Here is a 23,997-nt window from a genome sequence, read left to right on the forward strand (position 1 = left end):
TAATTTACTGACTGAAGAGAGTTGATACTCTTACAGCTTTTAATAAAATATCAGGCTTATTAAGTTTGGTAACGAATCTGACAACAACGTAAAAACTGGTTATGTGTTTCTCTATTATGTAAAAACATATTTATGTGTTTATTGTTGATTAAACACATTAAAGTGCTTTTCACAATGTCTTTCACTCTGCTCTCAGTAGAAAAAGGGCTCCTTAATTCACCAAGACAGAAGTCTTCCACTTTCAGTCTTAGAGACACAGTCATAGAGATGGACAGCACAGAAACAGACCTGTCGGTCCAACTCCTCCATGGCAACCAAATATCCTAACCTAATCTAGTCCCATTTGCTAGCAATTGGCCCATATCCCTTTAAACCATTTCTATTCATATATCCATCCAGGTGCCTTTTCAATTCCTCCACCAGCTCCTCTCGCAGCTCATTTCATACACATGCCACCCTCTACATGAAAACGTTTGTCCCTAAGTCCCTTTCACATCTTTCCCCTCTCACCTTAGACCTATGCCCTCTAGTTCTGGACTCCCCCACCCCAGGGAAATCTATTTACCCTATCCATGCCCCTCATGATTTTATAAAACCTCTATAAGGTCACCCCTCAGCCTCCAATTTTGGTGTCATCTGCAAACTTAATAATTATTCCTCCTTTGTTCACATCCAAATCATTTACATAAATGACAAAAATCAGTGGATCCAGCACCAACCCTTGTGGTACTCCACTGGTCACAGGCCTCCAGTCTGAAAAACAACCCTCCACCACCACCAACATCTGTCTTGTACCTTTGAGCCAGTTCTGTATCTAAATGGCTAGTTCTCCCTGTATTTCATAAGATCTGACCTTGCTAATCAGTCTCCCATGGGGAACCTTGTTGAACGCCTTACTGAAGTCCATATAGATCACATCTACTGCTCTGCCCTCATCAATCTGCTTTGTTACTTCTTCAAAAAACTCAATTAAGTTCATGAGACATGATTTGCCACACATATAGCCATGCTGACTATCCCTAATCAGTCCTTGCCTTTCCAAATACATCTAAATCCTGTCCCTCAGGATTCCCTCCAACAACTTGCCTACAACCAACATCAGGCTCAATGGTCTATAGTTCCCTGGCTTGTCCTTACTACCTTTCTTAAATAGTGGTATCATGTTAGCCAACCTTTAGTCTTCTGGCACCTCACCTGTGACTAACAATGATACAAATTTCTCAGCAAGGGGCCTAGCAATCACTTCCCCATCTTCCCACAGAGTTCTAGGGTACACCTGATCAGGTCCTAGGGATTTATTCACTTTTACGCGTTTCAAGACATCCAGCACCTCCTCCTCTGTAATATGGACATTTTTCTAGATGTCACCATCTATTTCCCCACATTCTATATCTTCCATGTCATTCTCCAAGTAAACACTGATGTAAAATACTTATTTAGTGTCTCCCCCATCTCCTGTGCTCCACACATAGATGGCCTTGCTGATCTTTGAGGGGCTCTATTCTCTCCCTCGTTATCTTTTTGTCCTTAATATATTTATAAAATCCCTTTAGATTCTCCTTAACCCTATTTGCCAAAGCAATCTCATGTCCCCTTTTTGCCAAAGCGATTTTTCTCTTAAGTATACTCCTACTGCCTTTAAACTCTTCTAAGGATTCACTCGATCTATCCTGTCTATACCTGTCATATGCTTCCTTCTTTTTCTTAACCAAAACCTCAATTTTTCTAGTCATCCAGCTTTTCCTATACTTACCAGCCTTTCCTTTCACCCTGACAGGAATATACAGTCTCTGGATTCTTGTTATCTCATTTCTGAAGGCATCCCATTTTCCAGCCATTCCTTTACCTGTGAACATCTGCCCCCAATCAGCTTTTGAAAGTTCTTGCCTGATACTATCAAAATTAGCCTTTCTCCAATTTAGAACTTCAACTTTTAGATCTGGTCTATCCTTTTCCATCACTATTTTAAAACGAATAGAATTATGGTCGCTGGCCCCAAAATGCTCCCCCACTGACACCTGTCACCTGCCTGCCTTATTTCCCAAGAGTAGGTCAACTTTTGCACTTCTCCCTCCCAACTCATTTCCACTAAAGGTACTGGATATGAAGTGTTATTTGAAAATCAATGCTCTAATGTTTTCTTCATTTCAGAGCTCAAGAGCACAAATTGACCAAGCTGATGAAAAAAAATCTATGAATTATTGACATATGAGAATAATACAGTTCCCAACATAATTTCATCCTTCACAAGCCCATTCCAGCGTCTTTAGCTTTTAGAATTGTTGCTGGCATATCATGCAACTCTTTACAATTTGTCAAGAAAGTCAGAACACACTTCCACCACAAGTGACAGGTTTAGATGAGATGATGGATCAATATCCTGGAGTTTGCTTTATTATTTATGCAGAATTGCAAGATTGATGCAGATGAAGAAGGCTGTTCTGTTCAACTCTGTTCCAAAGAAAAAAATCTACAATCCCACAGAACAACATCCAGCAGTTTCTTCACGGCAGTTGTTGCCTGCATGACCTTCCCCAAAACCTGCTCTCTCAATACTGATCACTCTACATGATGAAAATTTCCTGAATGTCCCAAATTTCTCTCTTTCTCTCTCTCTCTCAAGGCCTCGTCCTCTCATTGTATTTTAGACAGCAGTTGTATTCCATGTTTAAATTATCTAAAATATGTTATCACCTAAATTAAGACCTTCCTTTCAATGCTGAAAACAATTTTATTTCTCAAGCATTTATTCAATCCTCTGATTCCAAAAGTCAGCTTTCTGCTTCTACACTGTATTGATCCAGTAAACCAGTCTGAGCCTTTCCACAAGGATATAAGCAATGTAAAGATTTAACATGTCATCTTCCAATTCACTGTCAACTACACAGACTACATCACCTGGCAGTAAAGCATCATTTTTGATTCCATTATCTCAGTAGGAAGATTATGTTGCTCAAGTTTCACTCCAGGATTTGAGCACTTAATCTAAGCTATAAAAATGGTGTACCTTTCCAAATACAATTAATTTAGTTACCATGGATGAAACTGGACCCTGCCATGCCATTTTCAGGCACATAATGTATCAATATTGAAGGCCATGTCCCACACTCAAATGGCACCTGTAGTATGGTATATATAGATCAAGTAATATGTAGATATTCCTCGCAGTTACATGAAGCTGTTGTTATGTAGTCTAAATGATGGGTGCAATGCCCATTTAATGCACCACCACTATAAATGTCAGCAGCATCAAACATACCATACAGCTTGCTCTGCTCAAAATTTTTCTGCAACATAAACAGTCGTCCATAAAAGGACCACTAAAAGTCAGCAGCTAAACAGTACGGTTGACGGTTTCCACAGTATTTCAGAAGGCTGCCATCAAACAAGCTTAAAGCTGTTGAACAATTGGAGACCTGGAGTCCATTGTCCAAGACTGAGGCTGCTGGCTGAAGCCAGGAAGAGTGGGATTAGCAACAAGGTAAGTGGGGAGGGGGGAAGAAGATGATAGGATGAGGGTAATGGGGTTAGGGCTGTTAGAGGAAAGGGCAGTGGAATGGTCAACAGCAGCCAGTCGCCCTGTCCACATCCATGTCCTAACTTCCCTCAGATTTGGCAAACTGCTCCCCACACCTATCCCTAACCCAACAGGCAAACCACCCCATTTGACCAGTTATTTATCTCACCACCAGGTAATCAGGGCAATGGTGTGTTCAGATCCTTAAGAGGTCACTAATTGATAAGTTAAGAGCCTTAATTATCACAGGTCAGTGAGATTGACCATGGACACTCCTACCCAAAACGTAACTACCTGATGTATTAAAATCTGATCACCTCAGTGGAAGCAGGCTCATCCGCTGGGGAGGGAAAAATTCCAGATCTCTTTTCAGTTATTTCAATACAAATTGAAAACAATCCTAAAGGCTCACGCCTTAAAATTTGTCATGCTTAAAGAGTCCATCTGAAATTCCTCTCTGTGCTAATTTAACAAGATATTATCTAATTTAAAAAGAGATTAATTCCTTCATTATAATAGCTCTGAAAGGAATTTCAGATGAATGTGTTAAACAATTTGGTGTATATTCTGTTACAACAAATATTCAAATTGAAAATGTGAGCCTAAAAATGACTGTCTCCACTAAGTTCCACTAATTTTGTTATCATACATATTTCTGTACTTGAAGCTGATGATATACTACAGAGCTCACCACATTGGCAATAAGTGTAATATTTACAATTCATTGAGATATTTCTGGAAATATCTGAGAGAAAACAATGTCCTCATTACAAAAACCATAATAGGAATTCTTTACTGGATAAATCAGTGATTAAGTGATTACAAGATTATTTATGAATTGAATTGAATTGAATTCATTGTCACATGTAACGAGGCACAATGAAAACTTTTGTCTTGTGAGCAATACAGGCAGATCATAGAGTTAGGTAGTATAAATAAGTAAATAATAGGTAAACAGCGGCAAAAACAAAAACACAGGTACAGGGGAATGCTAAGAGTTTGTGAGTCCATTCAGTATTCTAATAGTAGGATAGAAACTGTTTCGAAACCAGCTGGTGTGTGTGTTCAGGCTTCTATACATTGTCCCCAATGGTAGAGTTTGTAGAAAAACATTGCCAGGAGGGGATGGATCTTTGAGAATGCTGGCAGCATTCCTTGACAGCGGGCCTGGTAAATGGATTCTATAAATGGGAGGTTGACCTTTGTGATCATCCAGGCCGAGTTCACCACTCTCTGTAGCCATCTCTGATCTTGAATGGTACAGTTGCCATACCAGGTAATGATATATCCAGACAGAATGGTCTTGATGGTGAACCTATAAAAGTTGGCAAGGGTGTTCGCGGTCATGCCAAATTTCCTCAGCTGCCTGAGGAAGAAGACGTTGTTGGCATTATAACCAGTGCATCCACATGAAGAGTCCAAGAAAGCTTGTTGTGGATGACCACTCCCAGGAGTTTGACACTCTCCACTCATTCCACCTCTGTGCTGTTAATGTGTAGGGGGGCATGATTAACATCCCGCTGAAAGTCAATAATAAGCTCCTTGGTGTTGCCAGCATTGAGAGCTAGGTTGTTCTCAATGCACCATTTTTCCAGGTATTCCACCTCCTGTCTATAGTCTGTTTCAGCGCCATCTGAGAGTCGACCGACTATGGTGGTGTCATCAGTGAATTTGTAGATAGCATTAGTCTGGTATTTAACAATGCAGTCATGGGTATACAGTGAGTACTAATAGGGGGCTGAGTACGCACCCCTGGGGGCTCCAGCACTGAGTGTTAGTGAGGATGAAATATTGTTATCAATCTTCACTGATTGTGGCCTGTGGGTCAGGAAACTGAGGATCCAGTTACAGAGAATGTGGTTTAGTCCAAGATCACCAAGTTTAGTAATCAGTCTCGAGGGGATAACAGTATTGAAGGCTGAACTGTAGTCAATGAGTAGGGTTCTTATGTAGCTATTCTTGGTGTCAAGATATTCTAGGGAGGAGCGAAGGGCAAGTGATATAGCATCTGATGTGGATCTGTTAGTCCAATAGGCAAATTGGAGTGGGTCAAGAGTAGTGGGGAGGCTGGAGTTGATTCATGCCATGACCAGCCTTTCAAAGCACTTCATGACCACCAAAGTTAGGGCCACGGGGTGGTAATCATTGAGACATGCTGCATGAGCTTTCTTAGGCACTGGGATGATGTTGGCCCTCTTGAAACAGGCAGGGACCTGCTGCAGGGAGAGGTTGAAGTTGTCTGAGAAGGCCTCCATCAGTTGATCTGTGCATGCTCTGAATGTACGGCCTGGTACTCCATCTGGTCCCATCACTTTCCTTGGATTCATATGATGAAAACTGATCTGACCTCTGATGTAGTGACTGCTGGGATAGGTTTGTCAGGACTTGTCAGAATAGGGGTTACGTCTCTGCTGAAATTCTGCTGAAAGCGAGCGTAAAAGGCGTTGAGACAGTCTGGGAAGGATGTGTCATCGTCTGCTATCTTGCACTGTCTCTTTTAATTGACTCCCCGGTATAGAATAAGCAGAAATGATTTAGATTATGCCTCTCAACAACTATTCATTTAATGCAATACTGAATTAGTTATGCAATTCATGCATAGTTTATCAAAACATTGCACTGTCATACCCTGCACACAAATACTGCTGTACTTCATTTGAATCTAATGTTAATTTTACAAACAGTGTTCTGCCTCTCTCGTTCTCTCTCTCTCCCCACTCCTCCCTCTTTCTCTGCAAGTAACAAGTTAAATACTATCTGGAAAGAGTCTCAAACACCTAAGAACTGTATAATTCCAAAATGCATCGTGCACATCAGTCAATAAAACGTCATCTCAATTGAAACGAAGCAACATGCAGGAACCATGCAAGGATCACAAAATGACATCAGCTGACTGTCAAAATAATATATGGCGGTCACCTAATTTTAACCATCAATAACTGCTCTCTGAGCAGAATTTTGTTTTGAGACAAAGTGGGAAGGAACTGCCATTCAGGGTCAGGATGGGTTTTTACCATATGATTACGTTCTTCTTGACTCTATTCACGTGCAGGTAAACAACAAATCCTACAGGCAGGACACCAGGCCCTTCCAGGTTCCAACATCCAGGTGCATTGTCTAAAAGGCACTTCACTTCCAGGAGAATCACTCCTCCTCTGCTCGTCACTCCACCCACCACCTGAGATGTCACAGATCTGGCAAAAAACAGTGCCACGCTTTAGCAACATTTGTCTAGAGGTTCTGTTAAAGGCTGTCCATGACAGAGTGAAAGGTTATTTTTCAAAACAAGCCACCCCAACTGACAAAGGCAGCCTGGTCAAAGGTGATTGTGAGGGTCAGCATCTGTGACTAGCTCAAGAGAACCTAGCTTCAGCATCTTAAGAGAGTGAATGATCTGCTGTCCTACACAAGGATATGTGTCACTGTCTACTCAGTCTTAATGCCCCTATGAATTTGAGTTAGAATGGTAAGGACACCACTACAGCAACTGTCATATGGGAGGTTGGGAGCCAGGATCTCCAACTGATGCCTCCCTCACGTGCAATCAGTGTTTGACACTTCACTGTAGCTTCTAATGTACTAGTCCTGGCATCACAATGGTACTGCCACTCATAAACCTGCCAGGAGTCACGCTTAAAACATAAAAGGAGCTACAATGCTCAGAAGCTCATGTACTGACTTTTTGTCATAATTTACAGAGTATACACATCCAAAATCTGCTCACCAGAGGCTTGCGTGCGACAAGGACAAAACCACAACAGCTGGGTATCTGTTAGAAGGGGGGAAAAAAAGTTAGTGCAGGAGTGAAGGGAAAATGAAATGGCATCTGACGTGGATCTGTTGGTCCGATAGGCAAATTGGAGTGGGTCAAGAGTAGTGAGGAGGCTGCAGAGATTCCCTGTGGTCATTCCCCTGAAAAACAAGTATACCGTTTGAATACTGTTTATCGGACGACTTACCAGGGTATGCAGTGGGGCCCAGGTCTCTGGCAGAGAGTCTGTCCCTGTTGCACAGAAGGGAAGGGGAGAAAGGAGGAGAGTGTTAATCATTTGGGACTCAATAGTTACTGGGTCAGATAGAAGGTTTGTTGGGAACAAAAGAGACTCACGCTTGGTGTGTTGCCTCCCAGGTGCCAGGATCCGTGATATCTCGGATCGTGTCTTTGGGGTCCTGAAGGGAGAGGGTGATCAGTCCCAAGTCATGGTCCACATAGGTACCAATGACATAGGTAGAAAGAGGGTTAGGGAGGTAAGGCAGGATTTCAGGGAGCTAGGGTGGAAGCTGAGAGCTAACACAAACAGAGTTGTAATCTCTGATTTGTTACCCATGCCACATGATAGCGAGGTGAGGAACAGAGAGAGATATCAGCTGAACACCTGGCTGCAGGAATGGCACAGGAGGGAGGGTTTCAGGTATGTGGATAATTGGGGCTCATTCTGGGGAAGGTTGTCGTCACTTGAACCAGGGGGGTACTAATACCCTAGGTGGGAAATTTGCTGGTGCTGTTCGGGTGGGTTTAAACTAGCTCAACAGGAGGATGGGAACCTGTGGTGTAGTTCCAATGCACAGAAGGATGTGAGTAGGGACGACATGGACAGGATTTCACGGTCACAGGAGTGTGCTGGCAGTCAGCAAGCTGGTTTGAAGTATGTCTACTTCAACGCCAGGAGTATCCAGATTAAGATAGGTGAGCTTGCAACATGGATAGGTACCAGGGATTTCGATGTTGTGGCCATTTCGGAGAAATGGATAGAGCAGGGTCAGGAATGGATGTTGCAGGTTCCAGGATGTAGATCTTTAATTAAGATCAGGGAAGGTGGTAGAAGGGGGGAGGTGTGGCTTTGTTAGTCAATGACAGAAGAACAGTGGCTGAAAGAACTTTTTACAAGGACTCGTTTACTAAGGTGGTATGGGCTGAGGTTAGAAACAGGAGAGGAGAGGTCACATTTCTGGGAGTTTTTTTAATAGGCCTCTGCAAAGTTCCAGGGATGTGGAGGAGAGGATTGGCAAAACAATTCTGGGTTGGAGCGAAAGGAACAGGATGGTCATTATGGGGGACTTTAACTTCCCCAACATTGACTGGAAATGTCATAACTCTAGTACATCAGATGGATCAGTTTTTGTCCAGTGTGTCCAGAAGGGTTTCCTGACACAGTATGCTGAAGGGCTGACAAGAGGGGAGGCCACACTCGATCTGGTGCTTGGTAATGAACCAGGCCAGGTGTTTGATTTAGTGGTAAGTGAGCACTTTGGAAAGAGTGACTATAATTCGGTTACGTTCAGTTTAGCGGTGGAACGGGATAGGTACATGCCACTGGGCAGGAGTTATACATGGGGCAAGGGCAATTATAATGCAATTTGGAGGCATAGAATGGGGTAGCAAAATGCAGGGGATAGGGACAATCGAAACATGGAGCTGGTTTAAGGAATAGATATTGTGTATCCTTGATAGGTATGTCCCTGTCCGCAGCAGATAAGATAAGGTAACCATGGTTTACTAAAGAAATTGTATCTCTTATTAAGCGGAAGAGAGAGGCTTATGGAACATTGAGACGAGATAGTTCAGATGAGGCGATGGAGAGTTACAGATTAGCTAGGAAGGATTTAAAGAGAGAGTTAAAAAGATCAAGCAGGGGACATGAGCAGTCTTTAGCAGGTAGAAGGAAGGAGAACCCTAAATCTTTCTATAGGTGTAAGAGGAATAAAAGGATGACTAGGATAGGAATAGTGCCAGTCAAAGACAGAAATGGGAAGTTATGCGTGGATCGTGTGGAGATCAGAGAGGTGCTAAACAAATATTTCTCACCTTTTTTTACTCAGGAAAAGGAGAATATTGTAGCGAAGACTGAGATACGGACGGTTAGACTAGAAAGGATTGAGGTTAGTAAGAAGGAGGTGTTAGCAAGTCTAGAAGGTGTGAAAGTAGGTAAGTCCCCTGGGCCGGATGGGATTCATCTGAGGATTCTCTGGGAAGTTAAGGAGGAAATGGCAGAGCTATTGACCTTAATCTTTGAGTTGTCATTGTCTACAGGTTTTGTACAGAGGACTGGAGGATTGTAAATGTTGTGCCCTTGTTCAAGAAGGACAGTAGAGATGACCCAGGTAATTATAGACCAGTGAGCCTTACGCCAGCTGTAGGAAAAGTTTTGGAAAGGATTATAGGAGATAAAATTTACAATCAACAATTTGATTGGAGATAGTCAACATGATTTCGTCAAGGGCAGGTGATGTCTCACAAACCTCACTGAGTTTTTTGAGAAGGTGACCAAGCATGTGAATGAGGGTAGGGCAGTTGACATGGTGTACATGGACTTCAGTAAACTTTTGATAAGGTTCCACATGGTAGGCTTTTGGAGAAAATGCAGATTAGATTAGATTACTTACAGTGTGGAAACAGGCCCTTCAGCCCAACAAGTCCACACCGACCCTCTGAAGAGAAACCCACCCAGACCTAACACTACGGGCAATGTAGCATGGCCAATTGACCTAACCTGCACATTTTTGGACTATGGGAGGAAACCGGAGCACCCAGAGGAAACCCACGCAGACACAGGGAGAATGTGCAAACTCCACACAGTCACCTGAGGTGGGAATTGAACCCGGGACTCTGGCGCTGTGAGGCAGCAGTGCTAACCACTGTGCCACCGTACCGCCCACAAATTGCATGGGATTTACGGTAATTTAGCAGTTTGGATTAGAAACTGGCTTTCTGTAAGAAGGCAGCGAGTGGTGGTTGATGGAAAATATTCAGCCTGGAGTCTGGTTACTAGTGGTGTGCCACAAGGATCTGTTTTGGGACCACTGCTGTTTGTCATTTTATAAATTACTTAGTCACAGGCATAGTTTGCAGATGACACATAGTTTGAAGTGGAATGGTAGATGGTGTAGAAGAATGTTGCAGATTGCAGGGGGACTTAGGTAAACTGCAGAATTGGGCTGAGAGGTGGCAAATGGAGTTCAATGCAGAGAACGGTGAAGTGATTCACTTTGGGAAGAATAAGAGGAAGGCAGAATACTGGATCAATGAAAAGATTCTTGGTAGTGTGGATGTGCAGAGGGATCTTGGAGTCCATGTACATAGATCCCTGAAAATTGCCACCCAAGTTGATTGTACTGTTAAGAAGGCATATGGTGTGTTAGGTTTTATTGGAAGAGGGATTGAGTTCTAGAGCCATGATGTCATGCTGCAACTGTATAAAACGCTAGTGCGACCACACTTGAAATATTGTGTACAGTTCCAGTCACCCCATTACAGGAAGCATGTGGAAGCATTTGAAAAGGTGCAGAGGAGATTTACCAGGATGTCGCCTGGTCTGGAGGGAAGATCTTATGAGGAACGGCTGAGGAACTTGGGTCTGTTCTCATTGGAGAGAAGAATGCTAACAGGGGATTTAATAGAGATATACAAGATGATCAGATGATCAGATAGGGTGGACAGTGAGAGTCTTTTTGCTAGGATGATGACGTTGGCTTGTACAAGGGGGCATAGCTGCAAATTGAGGGGTGATAGATTTAAGACAGATGTCAGAAGCAGGTTCTTTACTCAGAGAGTAGCAAGGGTGTGGAATGATGAAAGGCTTTTGCCCGAAACGTCGATTTTGCTGGTCCTCAGATGCTGCCTGAACTGCTGTGCTCTTCCAGCACCACTAATCCAAAAAAAGGGTGTGGAATGCCCTACCTGCCAATGTATTTAACTCAGCCACATTAGGGGCATTTAAACAGTCCTTGGATAAGGATATGGATGATGATGGGATAGTGTAGGGGATGGGCTTAGATTAGTTCACAGGTCGGGCAACATTGAGGCTGAAGGGCCTGTTCTGCACTGTATTGTTCTATGTTCTATGACCTTTTGAGTTGAGCCCCCGCCTTTTGAGTTCAGCCCTGCTTGCCCACCGTGGCAGGTTTACTTATGCTAACTAATGTGACTGCCCCACTTGGGAAAACTTGAGACTTCAAGCTTTACTGCAAGTATTTAACAACAAGCTACACTGCACGTGAGAGCTTTCACGAGACTTCAACAGGAAGATGCTTCACCCCCCAGCTTCTCTGTGAGCAATCACACAAATAAAGGCCTTGTTTATGTAAGAGCCTGGTCAACTGCAGACACCTGCTCTCATCAGAGCTTGGAAGAAGAAACCCTCGTCAAGTTTATCGGCACACACAGTCTCCATTTTTGGTTCACAAGATAGCACCCATAAAAGGTAATTCCACAGGATGGGGTGTAACTGAATCTAAAATAAATGACAATGAATACAAAACAGGCCATGACCACAAAGGTCGGGATCTCTTAATATCCATTTTAAATTAGTATCTTCTTCCCTGACCATCCATTGCTTTTTATTTAATACTGGTTTATTTTTTGAATTTGTTTCTTAAACAATCAACCATCTGAAAGGGTTTGACAGAAGCAACTGAAATCTTACCTTCTACCTAATTAAGTACCCCCATCTATCTGTCCAAAAGATCTGTGCAGGTCTGGAATTCCCATCCAGAGTAAGGTTTCTGTTTTCTTTTGGAATGAGTTTTGGCTTCCTTCCACCGTCAATCTGGCCTCAAAGGTTTTGCCATTATTAGCGAAGTTGCATATTGAGTCAGGAAATTCATACTTCTGCAGCAATCTCTACTAAGAATGCATAAAGTAACAAAGACTCTTACATCGACATGAATCTGCTTACAGGTAAAGGAGCAGAGACTAATAAAATGCTTGCAGTGAAATTAGTATCTTGATTGCAATGGTGCTTCTTTCAATCTGACCCGTTATCCACATTTCCCAAACTGTTCCACCCCTCTCATCCTGACCTCCCAACAGCACTCCATCGTCATCCAGAGTTCAGTAACAGAAGCTGGGGAGCAAAGAGATCTGGAATCCAGTAACTAAGGCCAGGGACGAGGATTGGAAGCTATTGCCCAAGGCGGGAAAGTGGTAAGGATTGGGTGCCAGTTCCCAACTGGTGCCTCTAGATTTTTTTTAATTCACTCACAGGATCAGGCTGACCAGCATATATTACTCGTCCCCAGTTGCTCTTGAGAAGGTAGTGGTGAACTGCTTTCTTGAACTACTGCAGTCCATATGCTGCAGGTGGACCCATAATGCAGATAATGAGAGAATGCCAAGATTTTGACCTAGCAACAGTGAAGGAACAGTGATATACTTCCAAAGTGATGGTGAGTGATTTGAGGGGAACTTGCAGGTGGTAGTGTTCCCATGTGATTACTATTCTTGATGATAATGCTCATGGGTTTGGAAGGTGCTGTCTGAGGATCTTTGGTGAATTTCTGCAGTGTGTCTTGTCGATAGTACCTATCACCTTCATCTCCTCCCCCACTGACCTATTGTACTCTATGCTACTCTATCCCCACCCTCCTCTAGCTTATCTCTCCACGCTTCAGGCTCTCTGCCTTTATTCCTGATGAAGGGCTTTTGCCCGAAACGTCGATTTCGAAGCTCCTCGGATGCTGCCTGAATTGCTGTGCTCTTCCAGCACCACTGATCCAGAATCGGTTTCCAGCATCTGCAGTCATTGTTTTTACCTCGTTGATTTTAACCCTACTGCGAATCCTCTTGCAAGGATGCCTGCCTTGAAGAAGTTTTCCTCCTCTCTCTACAAGAATCTCAGGGAGTCCCTCTCCCACTGCAACTCCCAGGTCATTTCCTCTGCCCTGAAGCTCTTCATCCATGTCCTGAAACAAACCCGCTACCACAGCCACGTTTGCTTCCTCAATGCCTGTCTCCGTAACCACCTCATCCCACACGGACTCCGGACCACCTTTAAACCAGCAGAGTTCGGACCCGAACAGGACAAACAGTACAGACTACAGATTCAAAAACACCAGCAACGGTTCTCCATCAAGATCCTCCGCTCCACGCTCGCAGCAATGCGCCGGCACCCAACCTCTCTACAGTCAGCCCTGCCTCAGCTGAGGGCCACACTCTCTCAGAATTGCAAAGGACCCACTCTATACTACATCCTCAGGAGAATCCATACTCTCAACAGTATTTCAATTCCATCTCAAACATCAAAAACTGTAAGTACAACAAACTTTTATCTACCCACCTCCATAACCAGCGCTCCTCGAACATTCCAGAAGATTCCCCTGGCCTCGGAAACACCATTAGCCATGCGGCTGATGCAGCTACCACCCCGACGCTGATTGATGATGTCACTTCTGCCCCCATCATGGCCACTCCCACAGCCACTTCCGGCCCTCACATCATCGCCGATGCCACACGCTCAGTGACTTCCGCCACCCCTACTGCCGTGTCTGCCACCACTTCCGACCCCACCAGCGCCACTCACCTGCATTCTGCTGACACGCCCCCCACAGACCCCACTGTCACTATCCCCACCCCCCAGAACCCCGAGGGGAACACTACCCCTGCTCATGACTCTACGCCCATTCTCCCCACCATCACACCCACTCCAGGTACTGGCTCCGACCCCACTCCCAGCTCTACACCCACACCAGCTCCCAGCTCCCAGCCCTGCCGAGTTTTCACCATCCCTCCAGACCTCCCCCTCACTGAGGACGAACGACCAGTCCTCAGCAAAGGACTCACCTTCGTCCCCCTCCGTCCACGCATCAATGAATTTAATACATGCCGTGACATCGAACAATTCTTCCGTCGCCTCCGCCTCCGAGCTTACTTTCACAATCAGGATTCCCGCCCATCTTCCGAGGACCCCTTCGCCCACCTCCAACACACTGCATCCACCTGGACACCCCATGCTGGCCTATTACCTGCCCTCGACCTCTTCATTTCCAACCGCCGCCAGGACATTAACCCCCTCAACCTGTCGATCACCCTCCCCCACTCCAACCTCTCACCCTCACAATGCGCAGCCCTCCAATCCCTCTGCTCCAATCCTGACCTCACCATAAGCCAGCGGACAAAGGGGGCGCAGTGGTAGTCTGGCGCACTGACCTCTACATCGCTGAAGCCAAACGCCAACTCGAGGACACCTCTTCCTACCGCCCCCTTGACCATGACCCCACCCCCCATCACCAAACCATCATCTCCCAGACCATACAGAACCTCATCACCTCAGGAGATCTCCCACCCACAGCTTCCAACCTCATAGTCCAGGAACCCCGCACTGCCTGGTTCTACCTCCTTCCCAAGATCCACAAGCCTGACCACCCTGGCCGACCCATTGTCTCAGCATGCTCCTGCCCCACTGAACTCATCTCTACCTACCTCGACACTGTCCTATCCCCCCTAGTCCAGGAACTCCCCACATACGTTCGAGACAGAACCCACGCCCTCCACCTCCTCCAAGACTTCCGTTTCCCCGGCCCCCAACGCCTCATCTTCACCATGGATAACCAATCCCTCTACACCTCCATCCGCCATGACCAGGGCCTCCAAGCCCTCCGTTTTTTCCTCTCCAGACGTTCCCAACAGTACCCCTCCACCGACACTCTCATTCGTTTGGCCGAACTGGTCCTCACCCTTAACAATTTCTCCTTTGAATCCTCCCACTTCCTCCAGACCAAAGGGGTAGCCATGGGCACATGTATGGGCCCCAGCTATGCCTGTCTCTTTGTTGACTACGTAGAGCAGTTGATCTTCCGTAATTACACCGGCACCACTCCCCACCTCTTCCTCCGCTACATTGAAGACTGCATTGGCGCCACCTCGTGCTCCCGCGAGGAGGTTGAGCAATTCATCAACTTCACCAACACATTCCACCCCGACCTTAAATTTACCTGGACCATCTCTGACACCTCCCTCCCCTTCCTGGACCTCTCCATCTCCATCAGTGATGACCGACTTGACACTGACATTTTCTACAAACCCACCAACTCCCACAGCTACCTGGATTACACCTCTTCCCACCCTACCTCTTGCAAAAATGCCATCCCGTATTCCCAATTCCTCCGCCTCCGCCGTATCTGCTCCCAGGAGGACCAGTTCCACCATAGAACACACCAGATGGCCTCCTTCTTTAGAGACCGCAATTTCCCTTCCCACGTGGTTAAAGATGCCCTCCAACGCATCTCGTCCACATCCCGCACCTCCGCCCTCAGAGCCAACCCCTCCAACCGCAACGAGGACAGAACGCCCCTGGTGCTCACCTTCCACTCTACCAACCTTCGCATAAACCAAATCATCCGCCGACATTTCCGCCACCTCCAAACAGACCCCACCACCAGGGATATATTTCCCTCCCCACCCCTCTCCGCCTTCCGCAAAGACCGTTCCCTCCGTGACTACCTGGTCAGGTCCACGCCCCCCTACGACCCACCCTCCCATCCTGGCACTTTCCCCTGCCACCGCAGGAACTGTAAAACCTGTGCCCACACCTCCTCCCTCACCTCCATCCAAGGCCCTAAAGGAGCCTTCCACATCCATCAAAGTTTTACCTGCACATCCATTCATATCATTTATTGTATCCGTTGCTCCCGATGCGGTCTCCTCTACACTGGGGAGACTGGGCGCCTCCTAGCAGAGCGCTTTAGGGAACATCTCCGAGACACCCGCACCAATCAACCAAACCGCCCCGTGGCTCAACATTTCAACTCCCCCTCCCACTCTGCCGAGGACATGGAGGTCCTGGGCCTCCTCCACCGCCGCTCCCTCACCACCAGACGCATGGAAGAAGAACGCCTCATCTTCCGCCTTGGAACACTTCAACCCCAGGGCATCAATGTGGACTTCAACAGCTTCCTCATTTCCCCTTCCTCCACCTCATCCTAGTTTCTAACCTCCAGCAACACGATCCCCTTGACTTGTCCGGACTTGTCCGACCTGCCCAGCTCCTTTTCCACCTATCCACTCCACCCTCTACTCCCTGACCTATCACCTTCATCTCCTCCCCCACTGACCTATTGTACTCTATGCTACTCTATCCCCACCCCCACCCTCCTCTAGCTTATCTCTCCACGCTTCAGGCTCTCTGCCTTTATTCCTGATGAAGGGCTTTTGCCCGAAACGTCGATTTCGAAGCTTTTCGGATGCTGCCTGAATTGCTGTGCTCTTCCAGCACCACTGATCCACACTGCTGCTACTGAGTGGCGATGGTAGATGAAGTGGATGTTTGTCCATTTGGTGCCAGTCAAGTGGGCTGTTTTGTCCTGGATGATACTAAGCCTCCCAAGTGTTGTTGGAGCTGCACGTAGCCAGGCAAATGGACAGTATTCTATCACACTCCTGATTTGTGCTTTATAGATGGTAGACAGGCTTTGCCAGAATTTCTAGCCTCTGACCTGCTCTTGTAGCCACAGTTCATCCAGTTAAGTTTCTGGTCAATGGTAACCCCCAGTATGTTAATTTATCAAAATCATGCAAATTTGTCACATGACTGCACCAACCAATTGTAGTGAAGCCTGACTATGCAAAATCATGAAATCCTACACGGATTGCTGTAAAATGGTGTTGCTCACATCCTGAATGCATGAAACAAAAGACATTTTTAATGCAGATGAATTGGAATGTTTTATGATTTTTAAGCATTTATTTATGTAAGATGGGTATTGTTTGCTTTATTATCCAAACCTAATTCCCCATCCCTAGTTAAGATTGCTGTGGGTCTGGAGAAATAAGTGGGCCAGACAAGGTAAGGAAGGCAGATTTCTATCTATCGGGGACATTAGCAAACCAGGTAGAATTTTATAACAACTGACGATGATCTCATCAGCCTGATTTCTTTTTATTCCTGATTTTATTGAATTCAAAATTCACCATCTGCCAATATGGGATGTGTATTATTAACATGGTCTTCTGGATTACTACTAGTATGGTCACTAAACCAGATCACTCTTCATTGTTTAAAAATGAAATACGTAACACTAGAAAGTGAAAAAATGTACAGGTCATAGCAGTGGTCTGCTCCCACATGGATGGGACTGAAATCTGCTGCTTCTTTTAATTGGAAAGTCCAAAAAGCTACAGTGCATAAGTCAAGATACTAACCATGCAATATGAAGCCAATAAAAACCACCTGGATGGCCCCCAGCATTTTTATGGCATGGAACAGGAAAGTGGACAAAATGTATTAATGGAAGAAAAGAAAGATGATGACCCCGATGACCCTGAAGAATTCAATAAATAACCCCCTGCCCAACTCACTGACCTGTTTCCCTAGTTGATTCCACAAAGGCCATGGAGATGCCCCAAGATTTCACCCTGCAGCACAAAACCACAGAAAACATATTTGACTGCCTTGACAACAGGGTAAACCTGTCCAAAGGCAGCATGTTAAGCAGAAAAAAAAATCACTGAGTCGTTCAAGCCCTAATTCCCAATGTTGAACAATTCCTTTTACTGTGCCAGGTCAGGGCATTGTCATATTTGAGTATATTGAAAAATAAAGGCACTTTCCACACATTTCCTGCATCATTGTGCTTTCATTCATTTTCTTTGACATAAAGTGCAGTTGTGAGAAAGTTGGATTACATAGGAGCCTCCTCAGCTATATCATAGCTCTACGTAAGAGGAGTGTTTTGTGCAGTCCTAACAGATTTACATTGATGAAGCCAACAGCTGACATTTGCCAGTCTATCAAAAGTGAGTTATGTGAAAACCTTAACCCAGTTTACACAAATACTGATTAAACTGGTTATAAAGATTGACAGCACACACATTGATATTAGATCACACAATAAACTTCCTCAAATGTTTATATATTAAAAAGAGACAAGCAATAAGGAAATTAGAAGGGACAAGTGATGACTAAAGAAAGACAGGCAGATTACCAGAAATGCAACTATCAAAGCATTAATGAAAAGATCGAGTGTGTTACATGGCAACTAAGATGGTAAACCTGATCGCCCTCTGAACAGCTCTCTAGGAGCTGACTGGCACAGTAAAGCGGAAATATCTTGCCATACCACAAGTCTCAACAACATGCTTTTAATCATACAAATTCATACAACTCTTAATTCTAATCACCCACCCTGACACACACGCACGCACGCCTACCTCTGATTACATCTTCTCTCCCTCCACCACCCTGGTCCTGCTCACTATATCTGCCCACCCACCTCCGCAAATCTACCCTTCATCACCCCCAATTCTACATCTCCACCCCAGCTATCTGCCAACATCAGTGGAACTGAGGAACACGGATGTTGGGAGGCAGTGGTGCACAAAGCTGATCATGACACTCTGGAATGAGATATCAAGTTATTAGCAATGCCAGGGGTTTGCAAGGGAGTGTGGGGGGGTGGGGGGGTTAGTCAGCACAAATCTCCATGTTGACAGGATCCTGCAAAACTCATCTGTCTGGGACTGTAGCGTTAGCGAGCACCCCAGAATTTGTGGTTCCACAGCACCCCTCATGAGGTGAATAATCTCAGCATTCACCCTTATTGGGATGCAAGATCCGGGCCAAAAGGAATAAAGAATTGTTAAAGAGATTTTTTTCTAGAACACAGGGGAAGGTCAGGGATCAAATAGCAAAGGCTCTGACCACAATATTTCAAATATTCCTGAGTGATTAGTAATATTATTTTTCTGTTCAAAAACAGAGAGATATAAGCAAATTAACAATAGACTAATGTCAACAGTAGGAGGTCTGCTTCTAGAAGCCAATAAAATGAGTTAACATCAACACACAGTTTAAAAAAAATTGATTGAAGGCAACCAAAAAGAATTACTAAAAACAATATGTAATGGAAATGAACTGGATATCAGATATATGGATTTTAAAAGGCATTTGAAAAGGCACTCCAAAGTATGCTTTTTTGATAGTATTATGGAAAAAAGTGTTAAAGAAAATGTGACAACATGGATACAAACTGAGCTAAAGCAGACAGTTGCAGTTAACGGATACAGTACACAGTGAAGTAGCACAAACATTGGTAACCTCGCAGTCAGAGATTGGACCATTACTCTTTTCTTTGTATATCTATGTAAATCAGCACTTCAACACAGAGTATATAAAATGTGCAAACAATAGTGTGATTTACTGTGTAGAAGTCTGCAGGAAACTTCACAGACACACAGATGTGGGGAGATTCAGGGAAATAATGGAATAGCTGGTTTATTCATCTCCATCATTTACATATATTCATATTTCAGACAAAGTTTGAAGTGGGAAATGCAAGGTAATGTATTAATGACAAAGAATGAGAATATATACTAAATGTTAACACTTTAAAAGAAATAGAAATGAAGAGATTAACCAGTAATTTTTGATCATCTTTGAGTGTAAATGGTGATAAAAGTTGTAAAATGAGGATCCAATGTTTTATAAATGAAGAAATCAAGTACAGTACCAGAGATCATGCCAAATTTATACAAATCATTAGGTAAGCTACAGTTTGAATGTGGAGTCTAAATTTGAGTCCCACTTTGTTAGTACTGGAAACAGAATGCTGGTTAGCAGCAATGTGACATAGAACAAATCTATTAAAGCACAAAGAGGCACTTCAATTTATGAGTGAATCAACTTAATATATTCTAATCCATCTTGATATATCCCACTAAAATCTGCAAACTGGTTGATACAGACCACTTCAAATAAGGAAATAAGGAATAGGAGTGTGTAAACCATACAACTCCCACACCTTCCTCTACCATTCAGTACAATCATATCAATCTTCTGTCTAAACTCGACTTGACTCCTTGACTCCCTTAGCGATCAAAAATCTATCTGCTCCAAATATACGTTCACTTAAAATTGGGCACAGTGTGATGTGTTTCAGCAAATGACTGGTGGATTGTTCACAGATATGAAGGTCAAATCCGTCAGCTTGCTCCATTTACTTCATATACTTTGGGGATTACATGACCTGTTTGTGAGTTTAACATTCTGTGACTCTTTAAGGAACCTTACTTTCTGCCTCACTCCACCTCCTGCCAATACCGCCATCTAAGTCACACTCATGCACCCTGTACGTAGCATTGGAAAATGCATGGAGATTTCTGCCTTCCTTCGCGTAAAGCAAGATTCTGGTTGGTGATGTGGGTGGTATATAAACAGTAAATTAACGAATAGGATGGACCTCAACAGTCAATTAAGGACATTGTTTATGCTGAATCTATGTTACCATCATAAGTATGAGATTCCAGAAGGCAAGGTTTTATACTCCAGAGTGAATTTCATATTAGATTCAATTATTTTGCATTAAATTTCATCATTTGCATGGAACACTAATACATAATCTGTAAAAAAAAATCACAGTTGACAGAAACAGGGATCACAAATGTTTTGTGGTAAACATTTTTTTCTTTCTGTTTCATACTAGCTCAGAGTTTATGTCCAAACATCGATGAAATCTGCCACTATATTCTCTATAATACAAGGTATAATATCACAAATAGTCATGCAAATCTCACAGGTCACATGATACATTAATTTTCATTAAGAATGCTTCCAGCATGCAATTTTGGCATAATTTAAAAGACTAAGAGATCTATTTCTTTAAGAGAATAAAGAGGGAAAAACCAAAATATATTCAGACTGATACTTTGGTAACATTAGCAAACAAAAGAAAGTACTTTTAATCAGTAGGAACTAAACTAACACACACTATAAAAAAAAGGAAATAGTAATCTATTAACATTTTTGTATGCAGCATAAGGCCTAGCTAGAAACAATATTGTTATATCTAATTCATATGGTCAGTCAGGACTCTTCATCTCTGCATTATTGGGTATAACCAATACTAAAAGAATAATATATAAAGTTTTGCACAGTAAGTAGAAACATTAAATCCAGCAGTCCCTTGCAAATCTGGATCTTTTTGAAGTTCCACACTTAGGATCTCTCTGTAGATTCCAAATTTCTACTTTCTCACTTAATTTCTACTGTGATGGAAACTAAAAAGTGCTGCTGCACAATTGAAGTGCTACACTATTTTTTAAATTTAGCCATTTTTTTCTAACCAACCTGTCAGAAATGTTTCTACGCACCTTTAGAGCAGGTAGGATTTGAACCTAGATGCATGGAAGGGATTTGATCAGTCTTATAGGAGGGCTCCTGAAACATCACCTAAACGGGGACTTGAACTCTCGACCTGCAGATTAAAAAAAGCCAAGTGCTCTACAGACTGAACTATCCAGGCACACAGCTACAGCTATTTTATTATGATGACATAATTTAATATGTCTGCTTCCTACCATCATATACATTGGTTGGGACAAGATCTGAAATCCAAGATTACTTCAGTACTGCCTGCAATTTTCTTTCAGGAAATAGCTATTATAAAAGTGCAAACTGAATGTGAGTTAAGTAATTCCCAGTCTACAGTAAAGTGTGCCACATCAAACTGAATTCTGAGTAACCAATTTGAGACACGTACTCTTAAATTTGACCAATTGAGATTTTTTGCACTTATGCAGGGCTCTGTTAAAAACATAAAATGAGTTACAATAAATTTCTCTTTGAACATTACTATTTGATATTTTTATCTTCACATAACATGTTCAATGTCTTTTGTGAAGCAAACAGGCTAAAAACTCAGGAATTTACACAAATGTACTAAACGGTGCAAAGTACATGGAAGAAAATAAACTGACAACTGTCTGTTTCTGGAGCTGCAGCAATACTGTATTGTTAAGCAGCCCTTGCCATTTTTCTCAAACAAAATGATATATTTGTCATTTCAGGTGAATATTATAATACCATTATATATAAGAACAAGGTGTTCTCTGAGTGTTAATGCCAACATCACTCCTCATTTTTCTTCGAAAAACACCTTAAAAACATGACGACCACTGCGACTGGTGCAGCCCTGCTGCACGTGATTTGGCTGCCAGGTTTGACAACATAGCCAAAGTGACGACATTTAAGTTATTAATTTTACACTGATTTCCACTTTGGATTTCCACTGAGATACGTGATAAGGATCTGTGTGAATTAGGGTGAGCCATTTTTCCAGGGCTTTTAGGGCTCTCCCACAGAAGGCAAACAGATGAAACTGTGTGCAATTTTACCTTTGTGAAACTATTTTGTAGATCTCACTTTAAACCTAATCATTCTCACATATTGCAGAAAGATGCAAAATAACTAAATTGAATTTGTCAAAGGTGGCCTTTTTGGCGTCTTCAGCAGGTTGAGAGCAGGTCCAGCCTCCAGCGGGAGGAGGTGGATCCTTGGGGAGAGTGAGCCCTCGGAGAACTCGCAACAGCAATGAGTGTGAGCTCAGCACTATGTTTTTAACAGAGCCCTGCATAAGTGCAAAAAATCTCAATTGGTCACATTTCAGAGCATGTCTCAAATTGGTCAAAGTCACCAGGCTCTGAAATGTGACCAATTGAGATTTTTTGCACTTATGCAGGGCTCGGTTAAAAACATAAAATGAGTTACAATAAATTTCTGTTGAGCATGACCACTTGACATTTGTATCTTAACACCTGTACGTTCAATGTCTTCCGTGAACCAAACAGGCTAAAAACTCAGGAATTTACACCAATATATTAAATGATGTGAAGTACATGGAAGAAGATAAACACACAATTGTCTGTAGCTGAAGCTGCAGCAATACTGTACTGTTAAGCAGTTTTCATGTTGGCAGTGACAGCAGGACAGCCTCTGCGGTCGGCAAGCAAGGCAAGGCAGCATCTGTAGTTGGTGTCAGAATAGGGATGTCGGGCTTCAGGTAGGTCAATACGCTAGGCCCAAGTAAGTATTCCTGGCAGATCAATGGGAGCAGCAGTTCCATCGGCAGGACCTTGGTAGGGCTAGGTATGGTGTTCCTGGTTAGATAGCAGTAGGAGCCATGGTGGCCCCAGAGCAGGACTTCTGAAATGGACTGTGATGCGAGGGCATTGGTGGGCACAGAGTCCATTGTGGACCTCTATCCTCCCCCATGTTGAGCAAGAGCGCAAGAAGGGAGGAAGAACTCTGGTTGTAGTTACATCTTAATATCTTCTTTAACTCAAAATGGCACCAGAGTGTGGCAACATATTACACTTTTCCCTAATTTATTTGTTAAATACAAATAGCAATGAATCGTTCAACTTCAACTTTTATAAAACAAAGTGTTTAAACCTTGAAATATTTGTTGCCTGTATGATATCTGGTTAAATTATTCCAAATTCCTAGAAAATCCTGCAGTGCCTCCTGTTATCCATCAAAATATATTAGCATGTCCTCACATGAGATTGTTCCTTATGCATCAATTTCAGTAGATGAACAGTCAACTGTTTACTATTAGTGTTTATCGGAGAAAGATTGGTGACCAGGGAACCGGATTAACATCCTATCTGCTTTGGTGAATGTCGTGTGAATTCTAACAGTCATCTTTGCTACCAGATTAACATGATGAAGGCTTCATTTTAAACTCCCACATGAAGATTAGCACTGTAACAATCACTGTATACTCTTAGAATAGGGCTTTAATATACATAAAAACAAAGGAAGGAAAACTATCAAAAGAGACAATGGGGAGAGTAGGCTTCATTTGACTAATACAGAATAAGACAAAGGTGTCATATTTTATGCAGTACAGTAAAATAACATGCTGCAGATTAAAACTAGTCCAGGATTCTTTACCTAAGGACTTTAAAATCTGCCTTCAATATTATGCAT

At 43.3% G+C, this 23,997-nt stretch overlaps 1 protein-coding gene across 3 annotated transcripts in view; it reads right to left on the bottom strand.

Moving 5' to 3' along the window:
* Nucleotides 1–23,997, bottom strand: part of sema5a (sema domain, seven thrombospondin repeats (type 1 and type 1-like), transmembrane domain (TM) and short cytoplasmic domain, (semaphorin) 5A) — a 214,393-nt gene that overhangs the window by 167,881 nt on the left and 22,515 nt on the right. The window lies entirely within an intron of this gene.

The sequence above is a fragment of the Chiloscyllium plagiosum genome, unplaced genomic scaffold (genome assembly GCF_037043375.1).
Source record: "Chiloscyllium plagiosum isolate Xiang-an unplaced genomic scaffold, Cpla_swu_hap1 HiC_scaffold_5, whole genome shotgun sequence".
In the NCBI taxonomy this organism is placed as follows: domain Eukaryota; kingdom Metazoa; phylum Chordata; class Chondrichthyes; order Orectolobiformes; family Hemiscylliidae; genus Chiloscyllium; species Chiloscyllium plagiosum.